This window comes from Dendrobates tinctorius, unplaced genomic scaffold (genome assembly GCF_039654945.1).
Source record: "Dendrobates tinctorius isolate UK_male_01 unplaced genomic scaffold, ASM3965494v1 ptg000156l, whole genome shotgun sequence".
NCBI lineage: Eukaryota > Metazoa > Chordata > Amphibia > Anura > Dendrobatidae > Dendrobates > Dendrobates tinctorius.
The window spans coordinates 10,634,222-10,646,733 of record NW_027361823.1 but is presented as its reverse complement, the minus strand read 5'-3'; the positions used below and the strand labels follow the sequence as shown (position 1 = coordinate 10,646,733).

General features: G+C 48.8%; 1 protein-coding gene across 2 annotated transcripts in view; it reads right to left on the bottom strand.

Annotated features, from left to right (window-relative positions):
• The window catches only part of SGMS1 (sphingomyelin synthase 1), a 421,387-nt gene extending 409,623 nt beyond the window's left edge, over positions 1 to 11,764 (bottom strand). For both annotated transcript variants that reach the window (XM_073548229.1, XM_073548228.1), the window contains exon 1: positions 11,519 to 11,764. The gene's annotated coding sequence lies outside the window, so the exon portion shown is untranslated. The remainder of the gene's footprint in view (positions 1 to 11,518) is intronic.
• Positions 11,765 to 12,512: the final 748 nt, after the last annotated feature.

The following is a 12,512-nucleotide window of genomic DNA, read 5'->3' as shown; positions in this document are numbered from 1 at the left end:
CGGAGCTGGGGAAAGGGCAGTATCAGAGCTGCACTTGCGCTCAGTGACAGGCCGTCTACATTGCAGCTGCACTTGCGCTCAGTCCTTCCCTCTCCTTCTTCTTACCGGAAGTATCCCCGCCCCCACCACGGGCACCGGAAACACACTCGGCGCCCCGAGTTATTGTGCGCGGGAGAGCGAAAGATGGCGGTGAATATGTACCGGGTGGGCGGTGAGTGCCGGGTCCTCAGCCCTCGGGGACTGTGGGGAGGGCTGTGTGTTGCTCGTCCATGCTCCTGTCGGCTGTAATGGAGTGCGGGCCGCGGTGACCGGCCACAGGCCTCCGTGCTGCCTGCTCCCCTCACTGTGCTTCCTGCCCGGCCTGCAGGGGGCGCACGAGGCATGTTGTGTCCCTGTACGACCCCCGGGAGTCTCCCTTCTAGCAGTGGGTGATGTTCTGGAATCTTCTATATGTGAATGGACTGATTTCTGTCTGGGGCATTTTATCTCTTTAACGCCCCCAATTTCTGGTCCCGGTTCTGTTCCGATTCCCGATTCATCTCCACAATATGGAAAAATCAGCAAAATCCGCGTCTGCGGAATGTTCCCCTTCCAAAGTTGAAAGCGGATTTAAATCCCTTTTATAAGGTGTCTTCAGAGGTCGCATTAACGCCTGTCTGGGCGTCTATGACGCACAGGCAGGCGAAAAAACGCCTTCAGATTAGTAGGATACGTCCACGGGACGCATCGTTCTAAGCTACAGTGGCAGCGAGTTGGACGGAGCTGGGGAAAGGGCAGTATCAGATGTTGTGGAGCGACTCACGTCATCGCGGCGAGCCCTCTGTGCTTGTCTCTCAGCGGGTGGTAGCGTGCAGCAGCGGCCGTACGGACACGTGACCCGCGCGACTGACGTCATCGCGGCGCGCTCTCTCTGTGCATCTCAGCGTGTGTAGCATCAATTTTAATTCATACAAATTGCGTACTCCTCCGTGGTGAAAAATACTCCTCAAAAATATTGGGAGGAGTATTTTTACTCCTCTGAAAAATATGTAGCGCGACCTCTGACCATCACACATCCTCCATCCCATAGTCCCGAGCCCATATACCCATCACACATCCTCCATCCCATAGTCCCGTGCCCATATACCCATCATACATATTTGCCATCCCATAGTCGAGTGCCCATATACCCATCGCACATCCTTCATCTCGTAGTCCCATGCCGATATACCCATCATACATATCCTCCATCCCATAGTCCCGTGCCCATATACCTGTTATGAATGGGTCACCGAGGAGAAAAAAGCAAAACAAGCTAAGTCACAGAAAACCAGAGAGGTTGGTAACTATGCAGACTGCAGATCCCTGATCCTACCACACAACTAGCAGCAGCCGTGGAGCGTACCTACGATGTTCCTAGACGCTTCGTCACAGCCGGAGGACTAAATAAGCCTGAAGCATGAAAAGGGGAAAACTGCCCCAGAGCAGACCCCAAAGGAATAGATAGCCCCCACACATGTATTGACGGTGAAACAAGATGAAGGCACAAACACAGGCAGGAAAATAGGCTGAGCAAACGATGGGGCCCAAACAAACTAGAAAGGAAAGACACTGTCTGTAACCTGCAAAAAACTCTACAAAAATAATGTCCAACACTTCTGATAGCAAAATTAACCCTGAAGTCACTAGACTTCTCCCACTATATCAGCACTCTGAAATATTCTGAGACAGAGCAAAAAGAGACCAAACTAGTAAGGGACAAAAAGCAAATTGGCAAAATACTGATAAATAAGAGTGGAAATTCAGCACAGCCCCCAGCCGGGGCTGGCTGACCACACAAAAAACTGAATAGACCAACAAAATCAAGTGTGAACATTAGCAGAAAAACTTAGCTTTAGATGACTGGAACAGAGCTGAAAACGAAGAGCTGACAAGCCAAAAGGAATCACCAGCAACTGAATAGGGCGTCGGCTGTCTTAAATCCAATCTGAGACTCCTGAGGTCCAATCGTCAACCTCATTCTCAGGTGACAGATCTGCACCGATCAAATCAGCCTCACTACCTCCTGTTACCACCAGAGGGAGTCTGGAAGAACTCACAACTGGTGAACCAGAGAATGAACTCACAACATATACCCATCATACATATCCTCCATCCCATAGTCCCGTGCCTATATACCCATCATACATATCCTCCATCCCATAGTCCCGTGCCCATATACCCATCATACATAGCCTCCATCCCATAGTCTAGTGCCCATATACCCATCACACATCCACCATCCCATAGTCCAGTGCCCATATACCCATCACACATCCTCCATCCCATAGTCCAGTGCCCATATACCCATCACACATCCTCCATCCCATAGTCAACCATTATGACATCATAATGAGCGGCGGGGCTTGCAACCTATGATGACATCAGCGTCTCCATGGCAACCATTATATCATCATAATGAGGGGCAGGGCTTGATACACACACACTTTTTCCCCATTATGTAGATAGGGGCAAAATTGTTTGGTGAATTGGAACGCGCCGGGTTAAAATTTTGCCTCACAACATAGCCTAGGACACTCTCGGGGTCCAGACGTGTGACTGTGCCAAATTTTGTGGCTGTAGCTGCGACGGTGCGGATGCCTTGAGATCATTAACAAGTTCCCCACGTGCAGTTTTAATCTGTTCTCTCACCTTCCTCATGATCAAGGTAACCCACGAGGTGAGATTTTGCATGGTGCCCCAGATCGATGTCGATTGACAGTCATTTTGTATTTCTTCCATTTTCTTACTATTGCACCAACAGTTGTCTCCGTCTCACCCAGCGTCTTACTTAGGGTTTTGTAGCCCATTCCATCTTTGTGCAGGTCTATGATCTTGTCCCGGACATCCTAAATAAAGCTCTTTGGTATTGCCCATGTTGTAGAGGTCAGAGTCTGACTAATTAAGTCTGTGTACAGGAGTCTTTAATGCAGGTAACAAGTTGATTAGGAGCATCTAGCTGGTCTGCAGGAACCAGAACTCTTAATGGTTGGTAGGGGATCAAATACTTATTTCTCACTGCAAAATGCAAAGAAATTTATATAATTTATAGAATGTGATTTTCTGGATTTTATTTTTGATATTCTATATTTCAATGTTAAAATTAACCTACCCTTAAATTTATAGACTGTTCATGCCTTTGTCAGTGGGAAAACTTACAAAATCAGCAAGGATCAAATAATTATTTCCTTCACTGTATATATGTATATATAGTTTGAATGCAATAATATAATGGTAATGCACTGGTTGTCACTCAGCTTTCCAGAAGAAAAAAAATAGGCATAACTAATGGCTGAACAGAATTAACATGACAGAAGGAAAAATGCAATGATTTATGTTCAGGGAAATAGTCTTTGGATAGCCGCCATAAGAACGCTTGTTCAGCTGTCAATTATTCTTCCTGATCCCGCTGTACACTCCTCACATCCAAAAGTGCATGTTTTCTCAATAGAAAGGAAGCCACTATCAGACATCATTGGTGACAGCCTTTCTCATAATATCCAACATGCCTGATCTGTCCTTCGCAGACATGAAGAAATACCATATATGCTAGGTGGTCAAAATGAGTAGGCTTGGTCAACATCCATCAAATAAGGCTATGTGCACACGTAAAAATCCTCAGGTAAATACGCAGGTCAAAAGTCCTGCGGTTTACCTGCGGATTAGCCTGCGGTTTCACACCTCACAATGGATAAGGTGTGTGAAACCACAGCGGATTCTGCACAAAGAATTGACATGCTGCGGATTGTAACTCGCAGCAAATCCGCGTGGAAAAATCTGCAGCATGTGCACAGCGTTTTTGGTTTGACCATTGAAAATAATGGTACTGTACAACGCAGCAGAAACTGCAGCGTGTGCACCTAGCCTAAGTGTGAGCCTTGTGTATTTGCAATAAAAGCAGACCTTCATGGCTGACCCTATAATAATAATAATAATCTTTATATAGCGCCAACATATTCCGCAGCGCTTTACAGTTTAACAGTTTCAAAACACAAGTCATAAGTAACAACGTTAACAATACAATAATTAAAGCAAAATAAGACGAAATAAGACGACCCTGCTCGTGAGAGCTTACAATCTACAATGAGGTGGGGGAGATACAGAGTACAGGTGTGTATTTACAATGGTGTATTTACAATGATGGTCCAGCCATCTTGAGGGAGTGAAGGATGGATGGAGATAGTGAATGGGCTACACACGCACACTTACACATAGAATGACTTTGATTAGTGAACGTGAAAGGCCGCTCTGAACAAGTGTGTTTTGAGGGAGCGCCTAAACCTATGCAAATTGTGGATAGTCCTGATTTCTTGGGGTAGAGCATTCCAGAGGATAGGAGCAGAACGGGAGAAGTCTTGGAGTCAGGAGTGGGAGGTAAGGATTAGTGCAGAGGTTAGTCGCTAGGCCGATAGACAGAAATGAGGGAAGAGATGTAAGGGAGTGCCGTACTGTGGAGAACTTTATGGGTGAGGACAAGTACTTTGAATTTGATCCTATAATGAATGGGCAGCCAATGTAAGGACTGGCGAAGAGCGGACGCGTCCGAGTACCGATTAGCCAGATGGACGATCCTGGTCGCTGCATTAAGTATGAACTGGAGAGGGGATAGTCGAGTGACGGGGAGGCCAATTAATAGAGCGTTGCAGTAATCCAGGCGGGAGTGGATCAATGCTACAGTGAGGGTTTTGTTGCTTCCATAGTGAGAAAAGGGCGGATTCTAGAGATGTCTTTAGGTGTAAGCGGCAAGAGCGGGCAAGAGATTGTATATGGGATGTGAAGGAGAGATTGGTGTCAAACATAACACCCAGACTGCACGCCTGCTGCCGGGGTGTTATTGTGGTACCACCCACGGAGAGGGAAATGTCAGATTTAGGGAGGTTAGTAGACGGCAGGAGCAGAAGTTGTTCAGTTTTAGAGAGGTTGAGTTTCAGATAGAGAGTGGACATGATATTGGAGACTGCAGACAGTCACTGGCATTCTGTAGTACAGCGGGGGTAAGGTCGGGGGAAGACGTATATAGTTGTGTGTCATCAGCATAAAGATGGTACTGAAAGCCAAATCTGCTGATGGTCTGTCCAATTGGGGCCGTGTAGAGAGAGAAAAGAAGGGGGCCAAGGACTGAGCCCTGAGGTACCCCGACAGCAAGAGGAAGAGGAGATGACGTGGAGCCAGAGAACAAAACACTGAAGGAGCTGTCAGAGAGATAGGAAGAGAACCAGGAAAGAGCAGTGTCCTTAAGGCCTAGTGACTGGAGCCTAGAAAGTAGGAGATGGTGGTCAACAGTATCGAAAGCTGCAGATAGGTCAAGAAGAATGAGCAAAGAGTGGTCACCGTTACGTTTTGCTGTCAGAAGTTAATTGGTCACTTTGATGAGTGCAGTTTCAGTCGAATGTAGGGGGCGGAAGCCGGACTGTGAAGGGTCTAGAAGGGAGTGAGTGGAGAGGTAACAGGTAAGGCGGGAGTAAACTAGGCGTTCCAAAAGTTTAGAGATGAAGGGGAGATTGGAGACTGGTCTGTAGTTTGTGCAGGATGGGTTGAGAGCGGGTTTCTTTAGTAATGGAGTAACAATGGCGTGTTTGAAGGAGGATGGGAAAATGCCCGAGGAGAGGGAGAGATTAAAGATTGTAGTTAGGTGGGTTGTGACGACTGGAGAGAGAGACTGGAGGAGATGTGAGGGCATGGGGTCGGTAGTGCATGTAGTCGGCCGAGGAGAGGAGTCTGGAGACTTCTTCTTCTGTGATGGGATCAAATGTGGAAAGTGAGCCAGGGGAGATGCAGAAAGGGATGGGAGTCACAGCACTTGGTGGTTGGGAGCAGATATCATGACGGATATTATCTATTTTTTCTGCTGCAGATTTAGGGTATGTACCTATTGTGTCCCCCCCATATTTCCTTATAGATAGTAGCCTGCGAGCAGAGCCCTCACTCCTCCTGTAAGGGTATGTGCCCATCATCCTGAGTTGATGCAGGTTTGACGCTGCATATTTATGCAGCGTCAAACCCGCAGTGACCTGCTGTTGCAGCGTAGTGGACGGGATTTCAAGAAATCCCATGTCCACAATGCGTCCTCAGATGCCTGGGGATCACCTGAGGGGACTGACATGCAGTGTGTCTTTCCAGACCGCAGGATCTCAACTTGTCTTGCTCCACAACCCACCTTGCAGTGAATAACGAACATATTCACTGCAAGGCACAACTGACTTGCTGTGCACAAGTTCAGCCTATTGATCGTCTTTTTACAGTCTCATTTTTCTAAAGACAAAGCGGTTAAAAGAAGTGACCGGTCCATTCTACAGGCGGTTTCTGCATACAAACATAAAAAAACCCCAAAATTGGTGGAGAACTCACCACTGAAAATGACGAGTCAAGAAAAACACCATTGTCGGTTTTTACAGCGGATTCCTGTGCAAAGCTCAGTGGGTACAATGGCATGTGCACATACCCTAAGCCACGTTCAGTATTTGGTCAGTATTTTACCTCAGTATTTGTAAGCCAAGACCAGGAGTGGAAGAATCAGAGGAAAAGTATAATAGAAACGCGTCACCACTTCTGGATTTATCACCCACTCCTGGTTTTGCCTTACAAACACTGAAGTAAAATACTGGTCAAATACTGAACCTGCGAACTTAAGGCCCCGTCACACATAGCGATCTCACTGCATGTGACAGGCGGGAGACCGGCGATCAGCTGGTAACTAAGGTACACATTGGGTATCTAAGTGACGCACGTCCCTTAGAAACCCGTTGTTTACCTTACTTTCCAGCTCCCTGCATCAGCGCGCTGGTATCTAACGTACACAGCGACGACGCCCGCTCGGCGTCGCTGGTGCTGATCGCTGGTGAAGCTGCCTGTTTGGCAGCTCACCAGCGATCATGTAGCGACACACCAGCGATCCTGACACGTTGATATCGTTGTCGGGATCGCTGGTGAGTCGCTATGTGTGACGGGGCCTTACAGTTACTGTCTGTCCCATTGATAAAGGATTTATCACAGATTATCTAAGGCTGGTTTCACACTTGCGTTTTTTTGCTCTGCTTTTTTGTGCAAAAAAGCATGCGTTTTTTCCCCCTACACTTTACATGGGTGCGCATACACATGCATTTGTACGCGTTTGTACGCGCATGCATTTTTTTGTAGTGTGCGCTTGGGCGCACAAAATGCATCTTGTTGCATTTTTTGTGCGTCCGACTTGCCCCAAAAAAACGCCTGCGCACGCAATGCGGTTTTTTTTTCACCCAAACACCCATCATAGTCTATGGGTGCGCATGGTAATGCGCACGTATGCGCAAAAAAATGCATGCGTTTTTTTTTTTAAACGCACCCAAACCCGCAAAAAAACGCACACAAACACATGATGCGTTTTTTATGTGCGTTTGCACTGCGCATGGTGTGCAGCAAAAAAACGCAAGTGTGAAAGTAGCCTAAGACGATGATCTCCTGTGCAATTTAGCAAAATAACAATTCCACTTGGACAGTCTTCTTTCCACTGAAGAAGCAGGAGTATTGCACATGATGGGGTTACCGAAGACTTGGAGACGGGACGTCCATTGACACTGAGATCCAGGCATTGCTATTATGTGACTGGGAAGGCCCCCAAAAAGGTCTGAAGCCTTTTTTTTTTGTCTTCTGCTGTTGTTTTTTGTGCAAAATTAATAAAAAATAGGCAATGTTTGATGAATTGACTAACTGGCAAAATCAAAGCCGGTTATTTCTTTGGACCCTTTTGTACCCGAGTAAAAAAGATGCACGATCCTTTCAACAAATTAATAATGTTGCACAATAATCTTCAACTGCACAAAAAAACTAATATTACTTCAAAAGAATAATGAATTGGGGCCTAAGCTGGAAAAGACCCTGAAGTCACAATCCCATGTAATGCCCAAGAAGAGCGATACCATGGGTGGGAGTGGTGTTACGTACGAGAGCAGGCGGCAGAAGCCACGCACATTTACATACATGTTTAGCTACGGGCACCGCCACGTACAGGTACCTTATCTGTAGAAACATGGTACGTCTACTGTCACAGCAGTGCCCACAAGAAAAGAGCTAAGTGCAACCAATCAGAAGTCAGCTTTTATTACTCCAGTAGTAGTTATAAGATAAAAAGCTGAACGCTGATTGGCTGCTATAAGCAACAAGGCCAAATAGCAGTACATGAGCCTGACATGTCACAGAGGGGTGTATATCACGCTGCATACGTTTCTTCAGTGGGTCCCTATAGTGGACGGATGCCTCGGCCTCCATCCTGACATACGCCTGAGAGTGGACACACACGCAGATTACTTTATCTGCTCCAATCTAATAGGATGCAGGCTGCAATGTGACCCAGATGACAATCATTATCTGCAGCATCCCGATGTGTCACACGACACGTTCTCGAAGGGAACAGATTATTCAGCTGCATACGTGTGCCTTGTGTGAATATGCCCCAAGCCTATGTACGAGGCCTCCTTACAAGTCATTTTCATGGAACCTTCAGTCATTTTAGAACCAACTTGTGCTGATTCCAAAGTCCTGGATCCCATCCACATCCAGAGATCAGAAGTAAGACAGATGCAGATCTCTAGCCTGCGCTTTACTTCACACCTCTGTGTAGCACATACGTGTTAATAATAATCTTTATTTTTATATAGCGCTAACATATTCCGCAGCGCTTTACAGTTTGCACACATTATCATCACTGTCCCCGATGGGGCTCACAATCTAAATTCCCTATCAGTATGTTTTTTTTGGAATGTGAGAGGAAACCGGAGAACCCAGAGGAAACCCACGCAAACACGGGGAGAACATACAAACTCCTTGCAGATGTTGTCTTTGGTGGGATTCGAACCCAGGACTCCAGCGCTGCAAGGCTTGTACCAATTATAGTTTATGGGACTGTGTGCCATCCGTGTTCTTCTCGTAATTATCATTGCAAAGGATAGGAGAAGCTTTGTAATTAATTTATTCATACATGAAAAATACTGATGTCACACGGACCAAACACCGACGACACACGGGGGGCCCCAAACACCAACGACACACGGGGGGCCCCAAACACCGACGACACACGGGGGGCCCCAAACACCGACGACACACGGGGGGCCCCAAACACCGACGACACACGGGGGGCCCCAAACACCGACGACACACGGGGGGCCCCAAACACCGACGACACACGGGGGGCCCCAAACACCGACGACACACGGGGGGCCCCAAACACCGACGACACACGGGGGCCCCAAACACCGACGACACACGGGGGGCCCCAAACACCGACGACACACGGGGGGCCCCAAACACCGACGACACACGGGGGGCCCAAACACCGACGACACACGGGGGGCCCAAACACCGACGACACACGGGGGGCCCAAACACCGACGACACACGGGGGGCCCAAACACCGACGACACACGGGGGGCCCAAACACCGACGACACACGGGGGGCCCAAACACCGACGACACACGGGGGGCCCAAACACCGACGACACACGGGGGGCCCAAACACCGACGACACACGGGGGGCCCAAACACCGACGACACACGGGGGGCCCAAACACCGATGACAACAGTACCATTTTTTTGCATACATGAAAAATACTGATGTGTGAATGAAGCCTCATTCATTACCCAAGGTGCGGCGTTACAAGCTTTAATCGTTTCTGGAAGCCTCTCCGGCAGACCTCTTCTCCAGAAATCTACAGCATTTTACCCATCTTTGTTTCTAACTATAGTGTGGGCCAGTATCCCTGATTACACCCTTATATACTAAGGCATAAAATACCATACACTTTTGCAACTAGTTCGGCCATTATTGTTGCTAATGTAACTATTTTAATGGGCAGGAAAAGGGGATTTCTATAGACATCAACAGAACTCGCCCCACCCCAAAGGTTTCTCTTTGGCTTCTGCAGATTTGCCTTGCCGAGTCATTGACGTATTCTAATTATTGCCATAATACAAGTGTCTAAGAATGATCCCAGACAGCAGCCCCATTAGTGATGTAGGTAAAGAGCACCTAGAATTTCACAACATTTTAGTAAATGTTGCAGGGGCTTAAACTTCTTGCAGATTGGGGAGTATGGGTCCGGAGACCCCCCCAACAAAAGACTTTTCAGAAACACTTCAGTAAGCAGAAGCATGAGCGTGCACACAGTGGAGAGCGCTCATGCAGAAAAAAAAACTTTTGGGATGGAGGATCAGTGGTTACAGATTGGTTTCCGACCTCACATTCTGTTAGAACATGTATGGGCTGAGTGTGCAATGAAAATACTAAACAGCACCTGTTGATCCCCTTCTAGTCCACCATCGGTCTGTTCTTCCAGTATTGTTGGCACTTGACTGCTGCAGCCAAGTCAGTGGCAATAGCTGCTGCAACCACTGCTTGGATGGAGCAGGCAAGAGCCAACAATGTAAGAAGAAACGGAGAAGAAACAGGCGGGGACCCAGCCAGCAGGACGGAGGACTAGAGGGGGAGGCAGCAGGAGAGGAGGTGCTGTATAATATTTCATAAAAGACTTGGACCATACTGAAAATAAAAGGGTGAAAAACTCTTGAGATATAATATTCTGTTCTGTCAAGAAAATAATATAAAAACATTTAGAAACATCACTGGAACGGACATTCATATGTGCCATGGCGCACGTGTCCGGGAGGTACAGTAGGAGGGCCCGGGAGGTACACCAGGAGGGCCCGGGAGGTACACCAGGAGGGCCCGGGAGGTACACCAGGAGGGCCCGGGAGGTACACCAGGAGGGTGCATTGCTGTTCACATCTTATAGGGTTACATTGTAACAAAGATCACAATGGTACATAGTGACGCTGCATTTACCGCTGTGTTTTGCCTACATTCCGCTAATTATGCCAATCTAATATACTGGCATATCAGCAAGCGACACAATTTGCATAAACTTTTTGGTTCCCTGATATCACAGGACCGGAGTCACCGGCAGCCTTACTAGTGTACGGGCACACCAACGTAAGGAGGGGCTCTGCTGAGATATTCACTGTAAGGGCCCATATTATGTTCAGGAGCAGGGGCCCTTGGCTATCTGTGCCCACCACTGCACACATAGAAGTGCCCAGCGCCACCAACATACCACCTGTGGCGCACACAAAAATGTGCCCAATTCTGATGACTTATTCTCGATAACTATGAGGAAAGTTTTCCATCCCGACAGTCGCAGTCCTGGCACATCACAAACCTGTGCGGGACCAGTCAGTCGCCTGGCGCCACTGTGCCCATAACACTCACCGGGCACAGAGAGCAGCACAGGGGGCTGCCGGCACTGGCAGCATTACCAGGGCTGGTGCCAGGCTGATGCCATCACCCCAGGCGGTGCACACACCTATGGGCACCTCTCAGTTACCCATCTCCTCCTGGCAGCGTCCCTGGCACCGCTGTGCCCTCATCTGACCAGTACATGTGCCCACATCACACAGGAGCTGACCCCCTCGCCTGTGCCAGCAGCCATCAGCAGCCCGGGGCATGGGCTGCGGGCACCGGGTTGGGACTTACTTGTGCCAGCGGCGGCCGGTGATGCCCAGCGGGTAGATGGATGGCTGCAGGCAGGAGTCAGGCTCTCCCCGGCGCCCTGGTAGGAGGGGGCGGGTCACTTGGAGGGTCTCTCCCCAGGGCTCCCCGGACTGTGGGAGGAGAGACAGGGCGGCTGTGATCTCTCCTGCCCACAATTCACAGCGTTACTATCAAACGGGGAGACTCCGTGATGACAGCAAGAGCAGAGCCCAGCAGAATGATTCCAGGCTGGAAAAGCCTGCCGCCACCTAGTGGCCAGCGACTTCACCTGCACTCTAGTAATGGATGCAGCAGCAGAGCCGAGGTGCCGCGACACCTAGCGGCCATGAGCGGTAATGTCTGCGCTGGACGTGCAGCAGAACATGGAGGGAAGGACTGATGTGCACCTTGTAGTTCTAATGGATGGGGATTAGTAAATGGCCTGTACCAGGTCCTTGGGTGACAGAGTCCTATTACACCTTCTTTGCTTTCGATTTTTCTTTTTCCCTTCCATTAGCTCAAACTTTTTATTTTTTCTGCTGAGACTTTTTTTTTTTAAGGTATGAACTGTAGCTTTTATCTTTACTATTTGGCAGTGGCGTAACTACAAAGTTATGGGCCCCGGTGCGAACTTTCAAATGGGGCCCCCCCCCCATGCCAAAATACACGCACATCTCTGCTCCATACACCTCGTACCCACGCGGCTCCGCTCCATCCACCTCATACACACGCGGCTCCGCTCCATCCACCTCATACACACGCGGCTCCGCTCCGTACACCTCGTACACACGTGGCTCCGCTCTGCACACCCCATACACACACAGCTCCGCTCTGCACACCCCATACACACAGGGCTCCGCTCCATACAGCGCGTACACACGGCTCCGCTCCGTACACCTTGTACCCACACGGCTCCGCTCTGTACACCTTGTACCCACGCTGCTCCGCTCTGTACACCTTGTACCCACGCAGCTCCGCTCTGTACACCATGTACCCA